Below are 23,413 nucleotides of genomic sequence, written 5' to 3' on the forward strand. Positions count from 1 at the left end.
ATGGATCTTCCCAAACCAGGGATCAAACCCAGGTCTCTTGCATTGCAGACCAGAGGCAAATCATCACAAGGTACTTTTAAAATTGACCCCAAAAAGTGATTTATAACTAAGGAAGACTCAAAGCTTGAAGACATGTTTTTCTTCCTGGTAAATGCTTTATGTTGCCACATTTGAAAATTGGAGGTTGTGTCTGGACATGGTCAGGTTAAGAATCTATTCGGGCAGAGTGCAGTAGGCAAATCTCTGACTAGTAATCTCCATTTCTTGGTATTTCATACACTGTGTCATAAACTTGACCTCATGTGTATTTACTGTATTTAATCTTAATGTCCCCAGAGAGTGAGCCCTGATGACCCTGGAAAACCCACTGAGCTGGGACAGACATGGGTAGTTTTGCCTGGACTCTATTTGCCTGGTATTCTAGGTGAAAGGGATCAGTTCTGGGTTTTAGGGAGGGACCCAGTTCCTGGAGAGAGGTTGACAGGGAAACCCATTCCTGTTTAGACCACCTAATTAAGACGACAAGAGCCTGGAACTCTTTATTTCCTCCAGCTCCTCCAGAGCCTTTAGCAGTCACTGTCCACTGCTAGGAGCCCTTCTTCTTCCCTCCTAGGCACCTATTCTCCTCTTGCTGCCTCTAGGAGTCCCACTCTGGGGAGCATCTCAACCATCTGTCCATTCAAACAGTGTTCATCAGGTGCCCACTACACATCATGAAGTGGGCTTTAAGGACCTGGAGAGGTATATGTATGGGCTCCCACCTTACAGGGACTCACAAAGCAGGAGAGACTGACCATACCAACAGGTAGGAAACCCAATCAAGGGAGGGATCTACCTTGTTTGGGATTCCAGAGCACAGTGCTGGGTGAATGCCAGGCCAAGGGTACAAGGGTTCAAGGAAACTCCAGAGTCTTTTCCAGAGTCTTCTCCCATAGCAGGTGATTTTTTTTAGTGATAGCTCCCAGACAAGCTTCTAGCATCCTGAAGGCAGAGGTGTGTGTGCTCTGCAACCAGAACACCCCCAGAGCCTGGAGGCACCTGGCCCAGCAGCTAGCACGCAGTGGGTTTTTATGTGTATTAGTGAATAAATCAACGTGGTGGCCTTTGAGTTGAGCCTTAACAGACAAAAAAAGGAGTTAAGTAGGTGGCAAAGGGGATGGCATATTTATTAATTACTTTGCTTAATTTAAATTATGGATTTTAATAGCTAATATAGTTATATAGTTCAAAAACCAAAGCACTATAAGACAGATATTAAGAAGGCTCACTTTCATCCTTATCTCCATTTATTCCTTTCCCTATCTCATCATACCCCTCTCCTGCCCACTGCGAGTTACCATTTTTATTGAGATTTATATATTATTGCAGTATATCTTGTGCAAATAAAACTATAAACAAATATATTATCTTACTTTCTCCCCTTTCCTCACAAATGCTGGTATACTCAAAAACTGTTCTGCTCTTTTTTTTTTTTTAACTCAACAATATATCCTGGAGATATCTCCTGACAGTACATTGAGAAAGATCTTTTTCTTCCTACAGCTGCACTGTACTCCATGGTATGCTGCTGCTGCTGCTAAGTCACTTCAGTCGTGTCCGACTCTGTGCGACCCCATAGATGGCAGCCCACCAGGCTCCCCCGTTCCTGGGATTCTCCAGGCAAAACTCCATGGTATAGATGCACCCTATTGGAAAGGTCAGTTAAGCATCCACTTGTGAGAAGTACTGCTTCTCTTCCTCTCTTCCTCTCCCATCTCTGTGTCAAAATTTGCCCCTTCTCTCTGAACGCTGATCTCCTTTAATTTCATAAGCCAATTTGGCTGCCTAATTGAATAAGCCAATCACATCAGTGCATTCAAAAGATGGAAATTTGTTTATAAGTATACTTTGCAAAACAGGCTTTGAGAGCAAATGTCCTATTTCAAAGACAGGTACGTGTGCATGCTAAGTTGCGTGTCTGACTCTTTGCGACCCTATGACCATAGCCTGCCAGGCTGCTCTGTCCATGAGATTCTTCATGCAAGAATACTGGAGTGGGTTACCATGTCCTCCTCCAGGGGATCTTCCTGACCCAAGGATTGAACCTGTGTCTCTTATGTCTCCTGCATTGGCAGGCAGGTTCTTTACCACTAGGACCACCTGGAAAGCCCTATTTCAAAGACATTAACCACCCAAGGAAATAAGCAGTGGAGCCTCTTGGTGCAGGGAATGTCATGTCTGCTGGTCATCATCTTCTTAAAAGGATCTCGCCTTGTGTTGAAGACACAGCAGGGGCTCAGCTCGCTGGCCAAGAAGAACTGATTCCCACGACCTGTACTGCTGGTTACGCAGGCTGCTGCTGAGAGATCATTTGAGGCAGCCCTGTGCACACCATTTCTGCCCACAGGTGTGACCCTGGCTGCTGTGAGGGTTGAGAGTGGGTGCCTTCTGTTCCATTCTATACTGGTTATTTCAGATTGTCAGAAGAACTGTACCAATATTCCCAAGTAAACCTGGCTTTCTCCCTTAACTAAAATCATTCTTAAAATTAAAGCAGATGATTTTAAAGGGAATGGCATGTTCGATTTTCCCCTGCATTCCTTCCAGCCCAAGTGATGGGCTGCAGCCTATAAGATATGAAATCTGTGAGAAGGGAATAAGGCCAACATGTTTATGTTGGTGATTACTGTTGACTTGGTTTTGCTATTACTATTCTAGGCAGTTTCCCTGCTTCATGCAATTGCTATTTTCAGCTATCTTTTATCTAGGGGTTTCTCCTCTCTTAGCACTTTTTTTTTTTCATTCCCACAGTTCAGGAGCTCAGGTATGTAGTTCTTTGTGCAGAAGGATGTGTGTGGGCTCTGTTTGTATGTGTAAAAAGACCAAACTTGGTTGGCTGCCAGTTTGTTTCGGGTGTTTGAATGATGATTGTGGATTGTTGCAAAACCAATCTGTCTGCAGCCTCTGGATGAATACAGGAAACAGCCAAAATGAACACACTGGCTGTGGGACAGCTGCTCACTCACGTCATTCACGAGTGGCTAGAAAGTGTCGATGATGGCTGGGCCAGAGGACAGTTGGAAGGTTATCAGCTACCCTCCCCCAAATCAGGGTGGGTTTTGCACCCATGTATTCTCACTGCAGAAGGACTGAAGTATGGTGGGCAACAGCAAAAAACAATTGTTGTTTCAAATACTGATGATGGAAACGCTCTTAAGGAAGACCTTTTGCTGTTCTTGATTGCCCACTTAGTTATGAAAAATGAGGCTCCCAAGCAAAATACAAAAGAAGAAATCAGAGCAAAGTGCTACATTGCTTTGGAAAGAAAAGAGAAAAAGAAGAAAGGTCATCCCAGGGATATCATGGTAGGGGGTGAGAGGGAGAGGAGGGCAAAGAAAGCCAAGGTCAGCAAGGCATCCTGGGAGTTGGGACGGCTGATGAATGGCTAACAGCCAATTGTGAGTTGTTGTCTGTACTGTAATTCCTCTTTGTATTCCCTCCCAAAGCCATCTGTAAAATCTGCTGCAAACATAGCCTTGTGTCAGTGGTACTATAGGGCCTGATGGCCAGAGGGGTGCCTTTCACTTGGGAGTTTTATGACCTATTTCAGGGAAGAAGGGCAAGGGGAGAGAAGTCAAGAGTGGTCTTCTTGTTAATGCTATTTGTTAAAAATTCCTTCAACTTAAAAAATATTTAATATGCTAAGGTACCATATTTTAGGATTGTATGTCCTGAATTCCAATAAAAGTAAGAAATGAAACTTTTATGTATACACATAGCTAAACTTACTTTCTGTTTCTGTTTGGAGTTCTGTTCATCTCAGTCATTCAGTATATCCAGGGTTGCATCTGAGCTGGGGGTGGAGGATGAGAAGAGAAAGGTGTATATATTGCCAAGGTCCCATTTGGGTCATTCTACCTTCTGCCCTGGAGAGACATCCAGTTTCCCTCTGACCTTTGGTCATCAGTCACGTGTGTTGAGAGTTGTTCTGCAGTTCCCCCTATAAACCCCTCCAGGTCCAGCTCTTTCTAAGCTCTCCGGTGTCCTCACAAGCTCAGGGAACCTTTTCTACTTCTGCAGCAGGATATCCTGTGGATCTGCTTAAGATCCTTCACCACCTCTGGGCCACTCTTTGGTTCATGCAAACCAACCCATGTCTGCCTCGCACTGAGGATGAGATTCTTCAGACCCATCTCTTAGCGCAGACACACCTGGGAATGAGGCCACAGACCTGCCCTGCTATCAGCTCCCTCAATCCATCTGGAAGTTTTATTTCTTCATCCTAGTGGGGAGAGAAACAAATCCCCCAGTCTCCTAGCTTCGGAACCCCCACATTCTAAGCACTCCCCTCTTCTCCTCCAGTGGTGCAATTCTATGCTTCCTCTTGGGAATCCACACCCTTACATTATCAGATACTTTCTCAGACCTGCAGGTCTGAACTTCTGAAATTCAAATAGGCTGCTTTTGTACTGCTGGGCACTTCTTCCCTAAGGCAAAACTCAGGTGACAGTGTCACTGTTCAAGCATCAGTACCGTCACTGGGAGTTAATTGAGTCACCTGGCAGGTTGCCTCTTGGAACACCTCAGTTCAAGGTCACAAAAGTTGTGCTCTCAGGACGCCACAGGCTCAGCTAGTAATGGGATGTATAGAAAGTATTTGAAATTCCACCTATTATTGAGAATGAGGAGGAATTATTTTTTAATTGAAGCAGAAAGAATTTGACTTCTTCTAAAGTAATCCCCTTTTTGAGCATTCCTTGAGTAATCAGATGTCTTCTATCTTACAAACTTTTATTCAAATCAGAGATTCTGAAACTGAGGTTCATGAACTCCTTGAAATTACATGCAGAATTTTCTAGATGCCTTTTTTTCTGATGTAAGCATCCATGGGATTTTCTGAAAAACAGATTCTCCAAAGAATTTGTGACCCAGATAAGGTTAAGAACTGTTGCTATAAACCACAATCACAAATCTATTTCCCCTTGACTTTCATGAATCCCTTTTATTGAATTTTGAAGTTCACAAAATAAAGACCTACTCAAATGAAAAGGATTATTCTGTGCACTGAATTAAAGCCTTCAAAACCCAAACTTTATGTCTGATATCCCTCCCCACAGGTTCATTTATAATGGCATTTTACAGTTTGGAGGGAAAGCTAGATGTGACATCTGTCATCTCTTGGTCTCAAGGGCTAGACACATGTCTGCTTCTCTTCACTGTTCAGGGTACATGCTTCCTGAGGCTAGACATCTCGGCTTCAGTCACAGTATGTGAGCAGCTGTGCTCCCCTGATTGAACCTCCATCAGCCCCCTTAACATAGACCTTTGCAGAGCATAAAGCTCTTGGGTGTTCATTTTGTCATTTGACCCTTAACACAACTCTGTGGCAGCAATAAAGGCAGATATTCTTGACCCCACTTTATAGATGCAAAAGGGAAGCTTAGAGAGGATAAAGACTGGACACAGTCCTACTGGAGTTTATGCCAAACAAGGTGCCAACCACAATTCTTTCAAAAATTGCCTTTAATTAAAAAGCTATTACAAGACAGTTTTTTATGCTCTGGTTTGGACTTAATTGTCTTCCATCCAAAATTCATATGTTGCAGTCCCTCCCACCTTCTTCCCCATACCTCAGAATGTGACCTCATTTTGAAATAGTGTTGTTACAGATGTAATTATTTAAGATGAGGTCATAACAGGGTAGGGTGGGTTCCTGATCCAAAATAACTGGTGTCCTCATAAGAAGGGGAAACTTGGCCACAGACATGCCATGTAAAGATGAGGGCAGAGATCAGAGTGATGCTTCTACAAGCCAAGGAATGACAAAATTGCCAGCAAACTAGCAGAAATTAGGCAAAGGCACAGAACAGATTTTCTTTTGAAACCCTCAGCAGGAATGAACCCTGCCAATAACTTGACCTTGGATTTCTAGCCCCAGAACTGTGAGACAATAAATTTCTCTTGTTTAAGCCACCCAGTTTAAGGAAGTTTATTGCATCAACTCTAGCAAACTAATATATGCTCTATTTCACAACTTTTAAAAGTTAAAGAAAAACATGACCCTTTATTTGGTATGAGATATTAAAACAACACAGAAATATGTGAAATAAAATGTGAAATCCCCACTCACCATACCAATACACTCACCCCCCACCAATGTAACATGTTTATATTAGATAATTATCCTCATGGAACTCTTTCTATGCATTTATATACATAATCATAGAGATTCCTATAAGTATCTTGGGGGCTTCCCTAGTGGCTCAGACAGTAAAGGTTCTGCCTGCAATGAAGAAGATCCAGGTTTGATCCCTGGGTCAGAAAGATTCCCTGGTTAAGGAAATGGCAATCCACTCCAGTATTCTTGCCTGGGGAATTCCATGAACAGAGAAGCCTGGTGAACTACAGTCCATGGGGCCGCAAAGAGTTGGACATGACTAAGTGACTAACATTTCACTTTTCATAGGTATTTTTTAACCCAGTTTTTTTGACTCTGAGTTTCCACTCCCTGTTATCTCTCTCTCAGACACCTAAAAATATGTTTGCTCTTCTACTGGTTGTTAGAAGTGGTCTTCCTCTTCAACAGCTTGTTGAACTTGCGTGTGTGTTAATACCCATTCTCAGAAAGAGGAAAAAACTTAAAAGAATTTCCCCAAGTCAAAGTATAAACATTGGAAAAGCTTTAAGAGATTGAAAGAAAAATGGATATACTTGCTTTGCCTTTCTCCCACAGCCAGGCATTGGGTACAAAGTGGAATGCAAATTTTGTGAGATGGTTTCCACTTAGCTCAGAGGGTAACCCACACTCCCATATATACACTGTGGAAGTTGTTTACCCACAAAGATCTGACTGGTACCCTCCCAGTTCCACCTGTTAGAAATATACTTTTTCGCGCTATAAAGACAAGGTGCCATTCTCTCTTCCTATCAACTCAGAAATTTCTGCTTTTTTAAAACAAAGCAAAACAAAAAATATCCCTATCTCCAGATGGCCATTGTTGCAGAGAACATATGGTGCCTGGGAGAAGAGGGGGAACCTTGGGCCCCCCTAGTCTCTTCCAACAGGCAGATGAGGAGCATAGAATGCTCAATCTAAAAGAGAGGGGGGAAGCTCAGGGTCTGTGAAGTGAAGTCACCAGTCACATCCTGCAGTATCAGGGTCTGTTCCCTCACCTGCTGCTCCTTCCACCTCACTGACCACAGTCCTTAGAATACTTTATTCCTTGAGCACAAAACAAATGAGGCATCCCTGCATAAGAGCTGAGACTAAAATATATTTCATCAACTTTGATGTCTACAGAAAATAAAGCAGAAGAGAGATGGGATGACAGAACAGGAGGCTGAGGCAGAGAAGAGGACCCTGGATGGAGTCCAAAAGGAATGAAAGAGAAAGGAAAATACAGAGAAGTGATGGGGTTGGAAGGACAGGAGGAGGGGATGATCCAAAAGGGTGTGGACAGAAAGAATCTTGACCTATTTTGTAACCAGGTTAAAAGGTTGGTCCCTGTGATGGTTAACTTTATATGTCTCTTGGCTGGGCCAGGATATCTAGATACTTGGTCAAACATTGTTCTAGATGTTGCTGTGAAGATGATTTTTGTATGAGGTTAACATGTAAATTGGGCTTCCCAGGTGACACTAGCGGTAAAGAACCCTCCTGCCAATGCGGGAGAGGTAAGAGAAGCAGGTTCAATCCTTGGGTTGGGAAGATTCCCTGGAGGGGGCCATGGCAACCACTCCAGTATTCTTGCCTGGAGAATCCTTTGGACAGAGGAGCCTGGAGGGCTATGATCCATAGGGTTGCAAAGAGTCAGACATGACTGAAGCAAGTTAGCAAACAACACGTAAATCAGTGGACTTTGAGTAAAGCAGGTTACTCTTCATGGTGTGGGTGGCCCCACTTAACCAGTTGAAGGTCTAAATAGCAAAAGACTGACCTTTTGCTTAGGAAACCCTAGCAAGGAAAAATTCTACCATAGACTGCTTTCAGACTCGAACTGCGATTCTACTCTAGGTTTCCAGTTTACTGGCCTACCCCATAGACTTTAGACTTGTTAGCCTCCACAATTGTGTGAATCAATTCTTTAAAAATAAATATTTCCTCTCTTTCTCTCATTCTCTCCCTCTCTCTCTCCCCCCCTTTCCCTCCCCCCATCCCATAGCATTGACTCTGTTTCTCTGGAGAATCTTAACACAGCCCCCAGCAACACTCCCCCTCCCTATATGCCCATGCCACTCCTGACATCCAAAGAAGGGCTATTCCTCCTCTTGAATCTGAGCTGGTCCTGTAATGGCTTTGAGTAGTGAAATGTGACAGATGTGAAATTTTGAGACTTCTAAGTCCGGACCTTAGGAAACTGGAACTTCCACTCCCTTCCTCTTGGATGCTTGCACTTGGAATTTTCCCACTTGGAATATGCTTTGAAAAACGCCAGCCACACAGAGAGATGAGGTGGAAGAAAACTTGGGTGCTCAGGCTGACAGCCCCCACAGAGGATTCAGTACCATCTTGGATTTTCCAAAATCAGATGAGCCTTCAGATGACCATAACTCTAGATGACATCATATGGGGCTAGAGAACCCCCACATTGAGCTCAGTTGACCCAGGGGCATCATGAGAGATTAAAAAAAAAATTGATATTGTTTCAGGGCACAACAAACTGCAACAGGCCTGGTCTGTTACACAGCAGTAGGCAGCCTATCTTAAAATTTGGCCTAAAATAGACACTTCATCTACTAATCGCTGTTTTTCTGGATGGCATTGTTTGTACTTCATAAAAAGAGAAAGGGGCTCCAAGAGAAAGGTTGCCCTTATTTTCAATCTCAGGATCCCCCTTCCCTAGGTCTTCAAGCGGCTACAACCAACCATGCCAGAGCCCCAACTGGAGAAAGTCACACAACCACACCTTTGCACTTGAACTCAGCAGCTAAAAACTACTCCTTCAGCTTTGCTTTCTAACAGCCAATGACTTATTTATTAGCAGGTAGGAAAAGTGCCCCCACACCCTTTAAGATGTAGAACAGAGTGGTAGTGTTGCTGGGTTGGAGGCAGAAACTTTGCGAGGGAGTCATCTGAATTAACTTCACTGTTATTTTCTTGGGAGGAACCTGGTCTTAGTGGCTTCCTTTCAACATTATATTCTACTACATTAGCCAAGGTCACTATCAACCCAAACCACAGTGGAAGTAGGCCAAACTGCTCATAAACTGCACTTTATGACCTACCACAGGAATGTCCTCCATCTTTTAAGAAGGAGGTTCATTCCAGTCCTATTAGAAGTTTGATGTTAAGGCCTGGCAATGTTAAGACTTTTACAATATGGGTTTCACTTAAGAGAATATAAGAAATTCATAGACTTTCATTGCTACAGAGTCTAAAATTTATACTGTACATTCAAGTATGCAAAAAAAAATGTAGTTTATTTATTGCCCATAAATAATGACCTTCAGGTCTTATTGATTAGTTCAGAGACAAAGTGGGGGGCGAGGGTTCAAATACAAGGTCTGAACTTGCTACAGTGGATGGCAGCACAATTCACTGAGTTTAAGCCATCTCTCTTACTCCCTTAGATGACTCAACTGTCCCCTCCTCTGGCTTTTCTTAGGGAGAGGGTGGGAGTGTGCATCTGGCATGGCCTGAGGGCCTATATCCACAGGGTGAGCTTCAGACTCTGCATTGTTCTGCTGGAGAGTGAGGCCTCTGGTCCAGTCTCTAGACTGGTGGCCACCAAGAGTGTGTCTGGTTCCAGATCTGTTTTGTTTTGTTTTTTTCTTCCTGGTCATAAATTCTCCAAGCTGCTCCCAGGGACATGGCCACCTCTAAGCTCCCCACCACCCCCACCACCACTGTATCTCTGCCTCACAAATGACCAGGGCTGGAAAGAGTATGTTTTTTACTCTCTGTTGTAACTGGGTTCTCTCTATGCTATAGAACAGGAGTTGGCAAACTTTCTGTAAAGGGCCACATAGTAAATATTTTAGGCTTTGTGGGCCATATGGTCTCTGTCACAACTACTCAACTCTGCATTTGTGGTGTGAAAACAGTCATAGACAATATAGAAATGAATGAGTGTGATTGTGCTCCAGTAAAGCTTTGTTTGCAAAAGCCGGAGGTGGGCTGGATTTGGTATCTGGGCTATGTTTGCCAGCTCCTGCTGTGGAAGAAATCAGTTATGCTGAATCTTCCAGGCATAACTGCTGATAAGGAAAAGTCTGGTGGATTAGAGATAGTCACATTTGTGGGGTTTGTTTTTTTTTTTACCCTGTCGCCATCAAATTGTGGCTCTATGAATCTTCATTTTAAAAACCCGTAATTGCTTTGACCACCAGAATATGGTGGAAATGGCAATGTGCCCTTTGCTGGATTAGTCCTTCAGAGACTGGCAGATCTCTTTCTGTCTCTTGGAACACTCGCTTTTGAAACCTTGAACTGTCATGTTAAAAGATTCAATGACCCTGGAAAAACTATATGGAGAGGATCGGAGTTTACATAGAGGTGAGAAGGTGCAATGGAGTTCAACCTTCCAGTGGTCCCCACCAAGACACCAGGCATGTGAGCAAAATTGTCATGGATCCTGTAGGAAGCCCAGTTGATTTCTACTGATTTCCCTGCACAAAAGTCACAGGAGGTAGAAGAATCACAAAGCCTTGACAAAGTTTATGACACACAGGAATGGTGGGTCTTTGAAGTCACTAAATTAGGTAAATTGCCTGAAAAGATTATAGATGGAAAGTCTATAATTAAAAAATATTATTCTCATTCCACTCAAAGTCTCACAGAGCCACTAAATCTCATTGTTTCCTCTTCTTGGTAAATGTAAGGTAATGTTGTTGTTCAGTTGTGTCTGACTCTTTGTGATCCCATGGACTGCAGAATGCCAGACCTGCAGCTTGCTCAAACTCATGTCCATTAAGTCAGTGATGCCATTCAATCATCTTGTCCTCTGTCATCCCCTTCTCCTCCTACCTTCAATCTTTCCCAGATTCAGGATCTTTTCTAATGAGTCAGTTCTTCACACCAGCTGGCCAAAGTATTGGAGTTTCAGCATCAGTCCTTCCAATGAGTATTCAGGACTGATTTCCTTTAGGATGGACTGGTTTTATCTTCTTGCAGTCCAAGGGACTTTCAAGAGTCTTCTCCAACACCACAGTTCAAAAGCATCAATTCTTCTGTACTCAGCTTTCTTTACAGTCCAACTCTCACTTCCATACACGACTACTGGAAAAACCAAAGTTTTGACTAGATGCACCTTTGTTGGCAAAGTAATGTCTCTGCTTTTGAATATGCTATCTAGGTTGGTCATAACTTTCCATTCAAGGAGTAAGCGTCTTTTAATTTCATGGCTGCAGTCACCATCTGCAGTGATTTTGGAGCCCAAGAAAATAAAGTCTGTCACTATTTCCATTGTTTCCTCATCTATTTGCCACAAAGTGATGGGACCAGATGCCATGATCTTCATTTTCTGAATGTTGAATTTTAAGCCAACTTTTTCACTCTCCTCTTTCACTTTCATCAAGAGGCTCTTTAGTTCTTCTTTGCTTTCTGCAATAAGGGTGGTGTTATCTGCATATCTGAGGTTATTGATGTTTCTCCTGGCAATCTTGATTCCAGGTTGTGCTTCATCCAGTCTGGCATTTCACATAATATACTCTACATATAAGTTAAATAAGCAGCCTGACAATATACAACCTTGATGTATTCCTTTCCCAATTTGGAACCAGTCCATTGTTCCATGTCCGGTTCTAACTGTTGCTTCTGACCTACATACAGGTTTCTCAGGAGGCAGGTAAGGTGGTCTGGTGTTCCTATCTCTTTAAGAATTTTCCACAGTTTGTTATGATCCACACAGTCAAAGGGTTTAGCATAGTCAATGAAGTAGAAGTAGATGTTTTTCTGGAATCCTCTTGCTTTTTTTATGATCCAATGGATGTTGGTAATTTGATCTCTGGTTCCTCTACCTTTTCTAAATGCAGCTTGAGTCTATGGCCATACCACCTTGAACACACCCGATCTCATCTAAATCCAGCTTGAACATCTGGAAGTTCTCAGTTTACGTACTGTTGAACCCTAGCTTGAAGAATTTTCAGCATTACTTTGCTAATGTGTGATATGAGTGCAATTGTGCAGTAGTTTCAACATTCTTTGACATTGCCTTTGTTTGGGATTGGAATTTAAAACTGACCTTTTCCTGTCCTGTGGCTACTGCTGAGTTTTCCAAGTTTGCTGGCATATTGAGTGCAGCACTTTTAACAGCAACATTATTTAAGATTTGAAATAGCTCAGCTAGAATGGCATCACCTCCACTAGCTTTGTTCCTTGTGATACTTCCTAAGGCCCACTTGACTTTGCACTCCAGGATGTCTGATCCTAGGTGAGTGATCACATCATCATGGTTATCTGGATCGTGAAGATCTTTTTTGTATAGTTCTTCTGTGTATTCTTGCCACCTCTTCTTAATATCTTCTGCTTCTCTTAGATCCATATCATTTCTGTCCTTTATTGTGCCCATCTTTGTATGAAATTTTCCCTTGGTATCTCTAATTTTCTTGAAGAGATCTCTAGTCTTTCCCATTCTATTGTTTTCCTCTATTTCTTTGCAATGATCACTGAGGAAAGCTTTCTTATATAATGTTAATCTTCAAGCAATTGATTTCTCATCTTACATACCAGAGCATGAGAAGATTAAATTTTCTTTCCTGTTCAAAAATTCTGGAAGGAAATATGACCAGATCAGATGAAACAATAAGTGTTTGGGACTTGAGAGGACGTTAACATTGTGTCTGACAAGGATTACATTTTTACTGCCATGCAGGGGCTTGTAACTTCCTTGGCACTGTTATGCAATTCCCCAGGGCTGCACAATTCCCCAGGACAGGACGTGTCTATTCAAGCATCACTGGAATCAAAAGGATTAATGAACACAAGGCCTTTCTCCCTTCTCTCTGCTTTTTAAAAGGGGAGGAGTCTTGCTTTGTGGCTATGCCAGCACCTGGACTTTCCTTTTTGGTGCAGAATCTGGGTAATGGACTGATTTTCCCAAGAAAAATAATCAGCATGAGACACTAGACCATACTTCCCAGAGTGTCTTTGTGGGGAGCATAAATGGAGGCCCTGGGGTGGAACTGGGGGTGGAGAGAGAATAGAGGAGCCATGTGGAGGGGAGGGAAAAGCGTGGATGGGAGAAAAAGAAACAGATTGTCAGCCACTGCGCCACCTCTGTGTGTGGGAGACGCTGTACCGCGTGCATGTGGGGAAAGAATTTTATAGTGGGCAACTGGGGATGGGGCTAGATTGATAGAGTGGCTGCCTGTGTAGAAAACAGTAGCAGAGAGCAGAAGAGAGGATTGTTAAGAGGTATGGTTGGATATTAGGAACTGTTTTCCCACCTCCATCTCTTTGCTCTCTTCTCAGCGACTAAATGGCATTGAAATCGTTTGATTTTTATATGTGCCTATTATAAACCAAGGTGTTTTATTTTTCAAAAGTATCCTTTATAGAGCAGAAGTCATAGTCAAGTCCCTACAAAATTTCTCATATTTGGGATGCTCTTTCATTTACTTTATTTGAACAGCTAGGTGCTGTTTGGGGAAGGCACATTGGCCTAAAAGATCTCCATCAATGCTGTTTTTGAGTGATTCTGAAAAATCTGGAAATCCTCTGGTAGAGTCTAAGACAAAAAGCAAAAATATTTACTACAGATTTAGTTGTTTGTTTCAGGGTATTATCTTACAATTGCAATCAGTGATATTGATTGTCTATAGAACATCTTTTATACATCTGTATAAGTCTTTTATAAATCTTTAAATAGGTCTTTGTAGGTCTTTAAAAAGCAAAGTAGTGCATATTAATGTTATGGAGATCAAACATAAACACGAACAACATGACAAGAGAGCTGATGTTATACAAACGGGTACTTGGTTCTTGAGGTAACATTTCCAAGGACAGCCATTATGCACAGAATCAAAAAGAACTAATTCTCCAAAAACTTAAATGGAAATAACAATGATACACTCTGGGATACTGTGATCTAGTTATGTTTTTTGTGTTTTTTTTTTTTTAATTGGGGAAAATAAGGGTTTTCTTTCTATTTCAGGTTGTTTTACTTAGGAACGTATAAATAAATGTCAGTGTCTTTTGTGCTTCTCTGCTGTTAATTTCAACTGACACTGCACACATACTAAGCCATGTCGGGTCCCAGATATATTCAGACTTCACAATACATTCTTTAAGTCCTATTAAAATAAGCAAAAATAGCTTCTGTCTAAATTGTCTAATTTCTTTTGAAACATATATAGAAAATACAGTCTTTAGAATCTTTGTCATCCTCACATACTTGTTTCTGCATTTCTCAATATACAGAGAAAATTCAAGGTGAACCTCAGAGTTGATAATTACATTGAAGTGTTCTTCTTGAGAATGGCACATAATTTTGTCATATTACCTTAACTTTCCAAAGGGGAGAGTAGAAAGGAGCTGAAAAACTATCTTTATCCTTGTGATAGTTTGGCCCAAGAAGTTATGGTTAGAAGTATCTCATTTTCTCTTGATCCTGCCTTGTCTGGAATACAGGTCACAAATCGGTGCAGCGCAGATCAGATCTGACCCACAGACTTGCTTTGTTTGGTTCACACAATGTTTGTTGTCTGGTTGAAGTTTTTATCAGTTCCCTTAAATGTTCACCATAATCATCACTACTCCTTACCCCCTGCTTGCTTTAGTCATTTATATTATCTTACTGGTCCCTGTGCATGGTTTTTTTGTCTGTCTGTTTGTTTGTTGGTTTGGGTTTTTGCTTTGCAATCTTTGGTGAGAGTTTATAGAAATTAGTTCCACAAGTTGGCCATAAACATACAAAGCAATTTGGTTATGTGTCAATTGGCTTATCATTTCTAAATTTACTATCAAGTGGCCTCAGAAGAAATGGGTGCATTTGGTTGGCTCTCCCTGTAGTTTTCTTAATGTTGTGCTCTTAGTTTACTCCTAAGTTTGGACCTAAAAATAATATTGGAGCAGCCTGGTTACCACCAATGGTACTGAAGTATTCCCACTGAACAAAGGCCTTTAACGTCACAGGAGTATGAGATGTACATTCTCAAACTCACGAACATCAAAACTGAACTTCCTGAAAGGAGAGTCTGCTGTAATAGTGAATAAAGCTTGATTCGGGCATTTCAAACATCTCTTGAGGACCTACCAACAATCAATAGCATTTTTCACCTTTCAGCACTTATTGTGCACTTATTTTTCCCTTTCTATAGACTAAACAAACAGATTACAAACAGAAGACTTTGTTTTGAGAAGACCATGCCAATCTCCTTAGCATCTACTGGAAATGATATTCCTGGGTGTCAGAATTCTTTATAAGTCTCTTTTCATTTTTCTAGAAAAAAAAATCTGGGTAACAGTAATATGTGTTTAAAAATAAAAGCCAGCTGCTCATCACACATTCACAGCTTCCTCCCCTGCCCTCCCCACTTCTTTGCCAGGCCTACAGGAAGTCAAATTTTCAATTTCATCTTGCCTTTTTAAGATCTTCTACTGCAAAGCCAGTTTCTATTTAGATGGATCTGGTGCCTGGACTTGGGTATTTTTGTGCCCTGACTCCCTAAATGAAAAAGGTAGTTATCCATTGAATATATTGTCTATCTAGCACTTTTCAGATGAAAGAGACTGGAAAACACACACTTTCTGAAAGACTCCTGTGCTATTCCACCAATTAATAAAACCACATTTTAAGCAAACGTGTTATCTACTTTATATTAGGGGGAAAATATCTAAGATATTAGATGTGGGTAATTGATTGCAAAAATGGCCCCAGTTCGCTGCCTCTTCTCATATCCAGGCCCTTTGCAAAGTGATGGTTTAGCTCTTCAAGAGGAGATTTTATTTCCCCACTCTTGAACTTGGGCTCGTCTTGTGACTGTCTTTGGCCAACATGGCAGAAGTGTGGTGTCCCAATTCTAAGCCCAGATCTCAAGAAGCCTTGTGCTTAGGTTGTTTCCATGTTTTGCCTACTGTAAATACTGCTGCTATGAACACAGGGGTGCATGTTACCTTTTTGAATTATAGTTTTGTCTGGGTATATGCCCAGGAGTAGAATTGCTGGATTATATAGTAAACGAGTTCTTCTTAAAACACTATGTATTAGGGTGGTCTGTATGCGTCAGTAGCTACACTTCCTCATAAAAGGCATTTTAGTATATGTGCACATATATCATAGAAAATATGAACATAGATGTAGGTACCACTACCAAGGAAAATTAGTACACTGCAAGGCTATTGTAAGAATTAGAGATGATATACATAAAATGCCTGGAAAACAGGTGCTCAGTAAATGAAAAGTACTAGTATGTTTATATGTATGTTTGATGTTTTGTGAGTTATAACTAATAAGTGTCACCTTCCTGGAGCTCACAGGTTAGAAGCAATATACATATGATTAGAGTGGTCTCTGTATATGATTCTCACAAGGACGCCTGTCTAAACCAAGCCCCTCCAAGTAACTTTCTTCTCCTAGGAATATCTCAAGGTGGTTCTCCTTGGAGACCCAGAAATTATCTAGCCCAGACCTTCACTCTCCATCCCCGCTCTGGGCTCCTGCTGGACTTCTGCTATGGTCCAGTGGGACTGCACTGCACTTGCCCCGCCTCCTCGGTTTGTTGCTGTTGCTTGATCGCTCCTCCTCTGGTCTTCGTGACCGGTGACAGATTGACATTATTACTGCGGTTTGGCTTCTCCAGCCATTAGCTCTATCATATTACTCTCTTTACCAGTAATTTTTAATCAAGTTCTCATGGCAGACTGGCTAGATACTCACCAAACCCCTTTTTCTCTCTGGGTACATAACTGAACTATATTTTCCAGTTCCTAATATCGGTTGGGGCCAAGGGAATAGTTTGCAATGATAAAAATTTGTTGCAGAACTGATGTATAACTTCCAGAATAAAACAAGGGTGCACCTTTTCCATACTGTCTGTCTCATTCCATAGTTGGCTGGTTGGAAGAGATAGACTGAAAGACAACAGTGGAAAAGAGGGTGATAAAAGTACTAGATGGAAAGAGCCTGGATCTCTGTGTCACTACTTGAAAAAGAGTCACCTAAAGGAATGATCTGACCAGGAACATCTGCATTAGTCCTTGCATGAGTTAGAAATAAGTTTTCATTATGGTAGTAAGTCTCTGAAATTGGAGAGGTTGTTTGTTACCATAGAGTAGCCTAACATATCCTGACTAATACAACTCCCAACTTTGAAAGCCCTATTTTTTGTTGTTGTTGTTTATTAAAGTCCTCCTACCATAGCAGCTTTATTTGTCGCATTGCTTCTCACAGAGCCTTTGCACCTTTAAGCCTGGGCAAGTTGCCTAGAATTGGAGTAGGAAGAAAATATAATTCAACTCAACAAATATTTATTGAATGCTTGCCATTTGCTCTGTATTGGGCTAGGCACAGAGGTTGCTGTTGTTTAGTTGCTAAGTCGTGTCTGAATATTTTTGCAACCCTACGGATTGTAGCCCACCAGGGTCCTCTGTCCATGGGATTTCTCAGGAGGAACAATACTGGAATGGGTTACCATTTCCTTCTCCAGGGGGAATCTTCCTGACTGAGGGATTGAACTCATGTCTCCTACATACCACTGAGCCACCAGGGAAGCCCAGGCATGGAGGTTAGATAGCTGAAACACAGAAAGGACATCATAGTGCCTCACTCAATGTTACACTTCTCCAGGACTGAGTTTTGGTATCTCCCACCTCTGCTCTCAAGTATAAATTCCTTGCCCATCCTGGATACTGTGAGAAAGGCAAGAGATAGTCTTTTTCCTTCTGCTTCCCCTTCGCAAGTCTCAGTCCCAAGGCTACAGGGCAGCACCACCGTATCTTACGACATTTCCCTCCTAGAAGACCCAGTGGAGGCTCCTTAAAGAAGATACCACTTTGCCTCCCCTTCAGTGCCACAACTTCAAAGGTAACTAGGACAATGAGGCAACTCCCATAAACATCTTCACTGCAGATATAAAATTTTGATCTCACAGTATTTTTTTATTGTTTTTGTCATTTATTTTCCTGCAAAGATGCCGAGAAAGATGGATCACAAGATTGTGAATCTTTGGGTTTCACCCTGACTTTGCAGACAACCTGAAATGTACCTGGTTATTAATAATGGGAAAATAAGTCATTGATAAAATAATGCTTACTGTTTTGTTCCACTGGAGAAGGTAAGACACTTGGATAAAGAGAAAAACTATTTGACAGAGAAAAGACGAGGTTGATTTAAAGAAAAGGAAAAAGTAATCCCAACAGTGATATTTCAACCATAATGATTTTGCATTCCCAATTTAGCTTCATAGTCCTGAAACATTTCTCCCTCCAATGCTTTTGGTTTTTCATCTGCCACTAAATAGCATGTTGCTGAATAATTAGAGTCACATTTGAGGGGCTGGGTTGTTTTCAAGAATCTTTGTGTATTGGATGGCATTTTTCGCCAGGCAGCAAGGTGGTTCAGAAGAACTTCAGACTGTGTTTGCCTGTTGAAAAACGTTAAAAAGGTTTTTTTGAAACTAGAGGTGTCTACTAAGTCCAAAACGAATCGGAGGAGCCACATCAGCTGGATGCCATTAAAGCCTCAAGATTGTATCTCATCTTTCAATCGTTCTTCTGACCACACATAGAACATTCAGCAAAAAGATGTTTGCCATGGAACCATCATCTGTTCCCCAGCTCTGCTGTATCTGATAGTGAAATCAGCTTGCTTTGATACTGAACGTGTTGGACGGAGATAATTAATTCTCCGTATGGATAAGTAAGTCATTATTTCACCTCTTGTCCCTGCTTTAATCAGCTCCTTCGAGCCATCAAATGCGCCTGCACACAGGATCACGCACGCGCTCCCCGGGAGTTATCAAATCCCGTCTGCCCAAAGAAATCAGCTTTACAGATTTTAGAGGGGATTTAAGACACTAAACGGTGTTCTTCAATGAACAGTAATGAGATTCTACTAACAACTTGATTTACAGACCAAATGTGACAGATGTGGCTAATCTGGTTTGATAATAGTACACATAATAAAATTCTAGTTTAAAAATAGTGCCAGTTGAGAACCTTTCTTCCATATAAACAGTTCCGAAGTCTTTTAGTGGAGAAGAAACCCTATTGTCTGATTATGCTGCAATTGGTATGAAATATTTCACTAATGAATTAAAATTCCTGCATTTTAAAACATTTTGAGTGTTAGACTAAAAACATTAAAAAAAAAATTGGAAGCCTAGCAAAGACGGCAAGACTGACCTTATTTTTATAATTCTCTGACTATTGAGTTCAAGAACCTAGTAGCTAACACAGAGCTGGCCACTCAACAGAGATCAGTTGGGCCAAAATCTTTAAATGTTTGTTCAGTTGAAATGTCTGTTTTATCTTTAGCCTGCCTTTTTATCTGTGTGGAATGTTCCTCTGGCAAAAGTATTCTGACACATAGATGTTTCTTTTTTTTTCCTAAGTACTAAATTACATTGCTTTTGGAGTTTCAGACTTTGAATGTACCCCATGTGATACATTTGAAGTGGCAGATGGAAATTCTAAACTATGTGAAAGAAAAATTTATTTCTCTTTCTCGTTTTCTGTTCAACCATAATATTTTTTTTATCAGTGCTGAGATGATAAATTCTACTGAAGTAAATAAATTGCTCAATGGATATTCTTATGTGTTGCTGCCTTTATTTTTCTTATGACATGCTGGAATTCTTCTGTTGTGAAAAGGAAAGAAAATTCAGTTTGGTGCCTGGTTCCTTTTCCTTGTCTTGATTTTAGAAATTAATGAGAATGCTCATGAAACGGCAAAGAAAATGAAAAAACCAACAAAAATTTAGTGTATTAGCAAACCTGACACCAAAGAATGAAAAAGTAAAAAGGAAAGAAAACTCAGAAGGATGCACCCTTTGCATTAAAATATTGATAAGAGCATGTGAAAAGAAAGAAAAAAGAGAAGATAGCAAATGAACAGAAGGAGAGGAGTTAAAAGACACAGGCTTCCCTTGTGGCTCAGCTGGTAAAGAACCCGCCTGCAATGTGGGAGACCTGGGTTCAATCCCTGGGTTGGGAAGATCCCCTGGAGAAGGGAAAGGCTACCCCCTCCAGTATGCTGGCCTGGAGAATTCATGGACTGTATAGTCCATGTGGTCACAAAGAGTCAGACACGACTGAGCAACTTTCACTTCATATAGCCACAGCAAAGATTGGGAGCCTTTTACTGTAAGATTCCATCCCTGGGTCAGGAAGTTCCCCTGCAGAAGGAAATGACAGCCCACTCCAATATTCTCACCTGGAAAATTACATGCACAGAGGAGCCTGGTGGGCTACAGTCCATGGGGTTGCAAAGAGTCATACACTACTTAGCGACTGAATAACAACAACTATAGGGTTCAGAGCTCCTGGGCACGTCTGTTGAACCAGCAGCACAGGTGGGCCTCGCTGGGGCCTTTGACAAGCTTGTTAAGAAGCCTCCTGGGAAACAGTGCTAGTTCTGTTTATTGCTAGAATTAAGAAATATTGGAGGCTTCTGAAGGCCAGGTGAGGGAAATAATGAAATCAGGGAGGTTTGAAGAGCTCTTTAGAGAGAACTTATCGTAAGGAAAGATGAGTTCTCAAAGAGACCATTAAGTAGCCGTTGGAGAGGGTTGGCACTAAGGTTTGAATGTATATGTCCCCTTCATGATGGGGATTAGTGACTTTGTAAAAGAGGCCACACAGAACTCCCTAGCCCCTTTTGCCATAGAACTGTTGAAAAGACAGTCTTCTATGAACCAGAAAGAGGGCCCTTTGCAGAACCCCAGAATCCCTGGAACTGTGAAAAGCAAATTTCTGTTGTTTATAAGCCATCCAGTTTATGGTATTTTTGTTACAATAGCCCGACAGTCGAAGGACAGACATGGACTCCTAATGCAAGACAAGAGCTGTGGCTTGAATCTATTGCCTCCCCTTCAGATCTGTGTCTGAGCCTAGGAGAAAAAAGCTGAGTGAAAACATCGAGTTGTTTCTTGAGAAACCAGGAAGGACACAGCTGTCCTGCTTTGGGACACTTTCCTGAGAGTCTCAGGTTCTCTTACATTCCTGTAAAATTATGGTGTGACCTCAGCACGTGACCACCATGAGAGTGGACTTCTGTGTCCAGCAGAGCAGTCCAGAGCAGTGGCCTGTCAGCTGTGGGCACAGTGCGGAGTGAGGAGCCTATACTGCAGAGGCCACAGACAGAGAGGATGGCCACTCCCTTGGGATGAAAGGAGCGTGGGGAGGAGATTCCAGCAGAGCCCCATGGTCGCCAGGCTGTAGTGCACAGGACGGACACCTTCTGGGGATGCCCAGAGGCAGTGGGCAGTGGTGGCTTCTCAAGGGACCAGAAGTGCCACATAAGCAGATAGAGGCACTAGGCCGGCAAAGTGTAGGTAGAGAGAAGGCTGTGGCCTCAGAGACGGCTGAGTCCTAGAGACACTTGGGTTAGAGAGAGAAAAAGGGATCCTGAAGGGGAGATCTTCAGTCTCACTTGTGAATTTCAGAAGAAGAGAGCTGGGATTTTAACATTGGTCTGTCTGATTCTTGTTATTGTTTAGTCATAAGTTGTGTCCAACTCTTCTGCGACCCCATGGATTGTAGCCCACCAGGCTCCTCTGCCCATGGGATTTCCAGGGCAAGAATACTGGAGTGGGTTGATATTTCCTTCTCCAGGGAATCTACCCAACCCAGCGATCGAAACCACGTCTCCTGCTTTGGCAGGTGGATTCTTTATCACTGAACCATCTGGGAAGTCTCTGTCTGATTCCAGGCCCTACTTTCAGTTCAGTTTAGTTCAGTTAAATCACTCGGTCGTGTCTGACACTTTGTGACCCTATGGACTGCAGCACACCAGGCTTCCCTGTCCATTAGCAACTCCCGGAGCTTGCTCAAACTCATGTCCATACAATCGGTGATGCCATCCAGCCATCTCATCCTCTGTCATCCCCTTCTCCTCCTGCCCTCAATCTTTCCCAGCATCAGGGTCTTTTCCAATGAGTCAGCTCTTCCCATCAGGTGGCCAAAGCACTGGAGTTTCAGCTTCAGCATCAGTCCTTCCAATGAATATTCAGGACTGATTTCCTTTAGGATTGACTGGCCTTACTTTATTCATCACTAAGCACCATTGCTCCAAACAAAATTATTAGTGCAGCACGTGGTCCCAAGCCAGGCCCTGCGCTTGAATGTCTTGTTCTACCACATGAAAGAACAAGAGAGTAGAAATTCATCTTTTAAATAATGAAATAAAATCTGCATGCAATTTTTAAAATTATTTACTGATAATGTCCAGATGCACAAAAGCTATTTGTGCTGGGAATTGGTGTGTTAAAACAACAAGGAAAGCAGATCCAGTAGATTCATAGCCACTGATGGCTGGGAATTAATAGAAGTGACCCTATTACCTGGTGTCCAGGTCCTCCTCCATGGCCCTCCCTCTTGACCCTCCGTGGTCAGTCCAGGCCCGATCTCCATGCTACCCCTTACACCCAGCTGGGAGTTTTTAAAAATCTCGGGGACTCTGCCTGCACCGGGCCAGTTTTATCAGCATCTCTAGGTATGGGACTCAGGCTTCAGGAATTTTTAAAGCTGTCCATGTGATTCCACTCTGCAGTCCCAGCTCAGAATTCTGCTCCAGGATCTCTGCAGACCTTGGGAAGAAGGGCTGAAGGAAGCCTTGCCCAGCATTGTGCTCTGGGGGTCCAGTGACCGGGCAGCACGTCTGGGGGCTCACCTCCATCCCCCCTCACCTAACAACACTCTGTGCCGGGGTGCCTGGCCCACATCTACAAATGGGTCCACGGGTAAGAGGACAATTTTTTCTAATGGGACCTTTATAACACTGTGGGCTTTATGCAGTGATTACGTGTGGGCTAAGGTGGGTGCACGCTAAGTCGCTTCAGTCCTGTCCGACCCTGTGACCCTGTGGACTGTAGCCAGATAGGCTCCTCTGTCCATGGGGATTCTCCAGGCACGAATACTGGAGTGGGTTGCCACGCCCTCTTCAAGGGGATCTTCCTGACCCAGGGATAGAACCACCTCTCTTATGTCTCCTGCGTTGGTAGGCAGGTTCTTTACCACTAGCGCCACCTGGAAAGCAGGATTACAGATGGTCATAAATATCTAAAAGCAAGGTTTTGAGGTGTTTTTAGTCTCATGGCACTTGCTGTGAAGCCTCCAGGAAGTTCTGTGTCTTTCTTCTCTCAAGCACATGCTTTACTGCAAAAGGGCCAGTTTTGTTTCTGTTTCTCTCCGACCTCAGGCTTCTACAGACTGGTGATACTTTTAATTTTGTTTCATGAAATATTCTTGACTATGTTAAAATTGTTGAAACACACAGAGAACCTGCAGGGGGTTGGGGGAAGAAAGCTGGACTTCTGCCTTTACCTGCAGATCCAG

At 42.3% G+C, this 23,413-nt stretch overlaps 1 long non-coding RNA gene across 6 annotated transcripts in view; it reads left to right on the forward strand.

Moving 5' to 3' along the window:
• The window catches only part of LOC147374071 (uncharacterized), a 191,897-nt gene that overhangs the window by 144,172 nt on the left and 24,312 nt on the right, over positions 1-23,413 (forward strand). For 5 of the 6 annotated variants that reach the window (XR_015162400.1, XR_015162401.1, XR_015162397.1 and 2 more), the window contains 2 exons: positions 1,543-1,696; positions 2,115-3,749. This is a non-coding gene — a long non-coding RNA (uncharacterized LOC147374071). Of the gene's footprint in view, positions 1-1,542; positions 1,697-2,114; positions 3,750-23,413 lie in introns of those variants that run through there. The other variant, XR_015162399.1, reaches the window with a different exon arrangement.

Source organism: Bos grunniens, chromosome 4 (assembly GCF_055505025.1).
Source record: "Bos grunniens cultivar Pamir isolate PY7600 chromosome 4, Bosgru_T2T1.0, whole genome shotgun sequence".
Classification (NCBI taxonomy): Eukaryota; Metazoa; Chordata; class Mammalia; order Artiodactyla; family Bovidae; genus Bos; species Bos grunniens.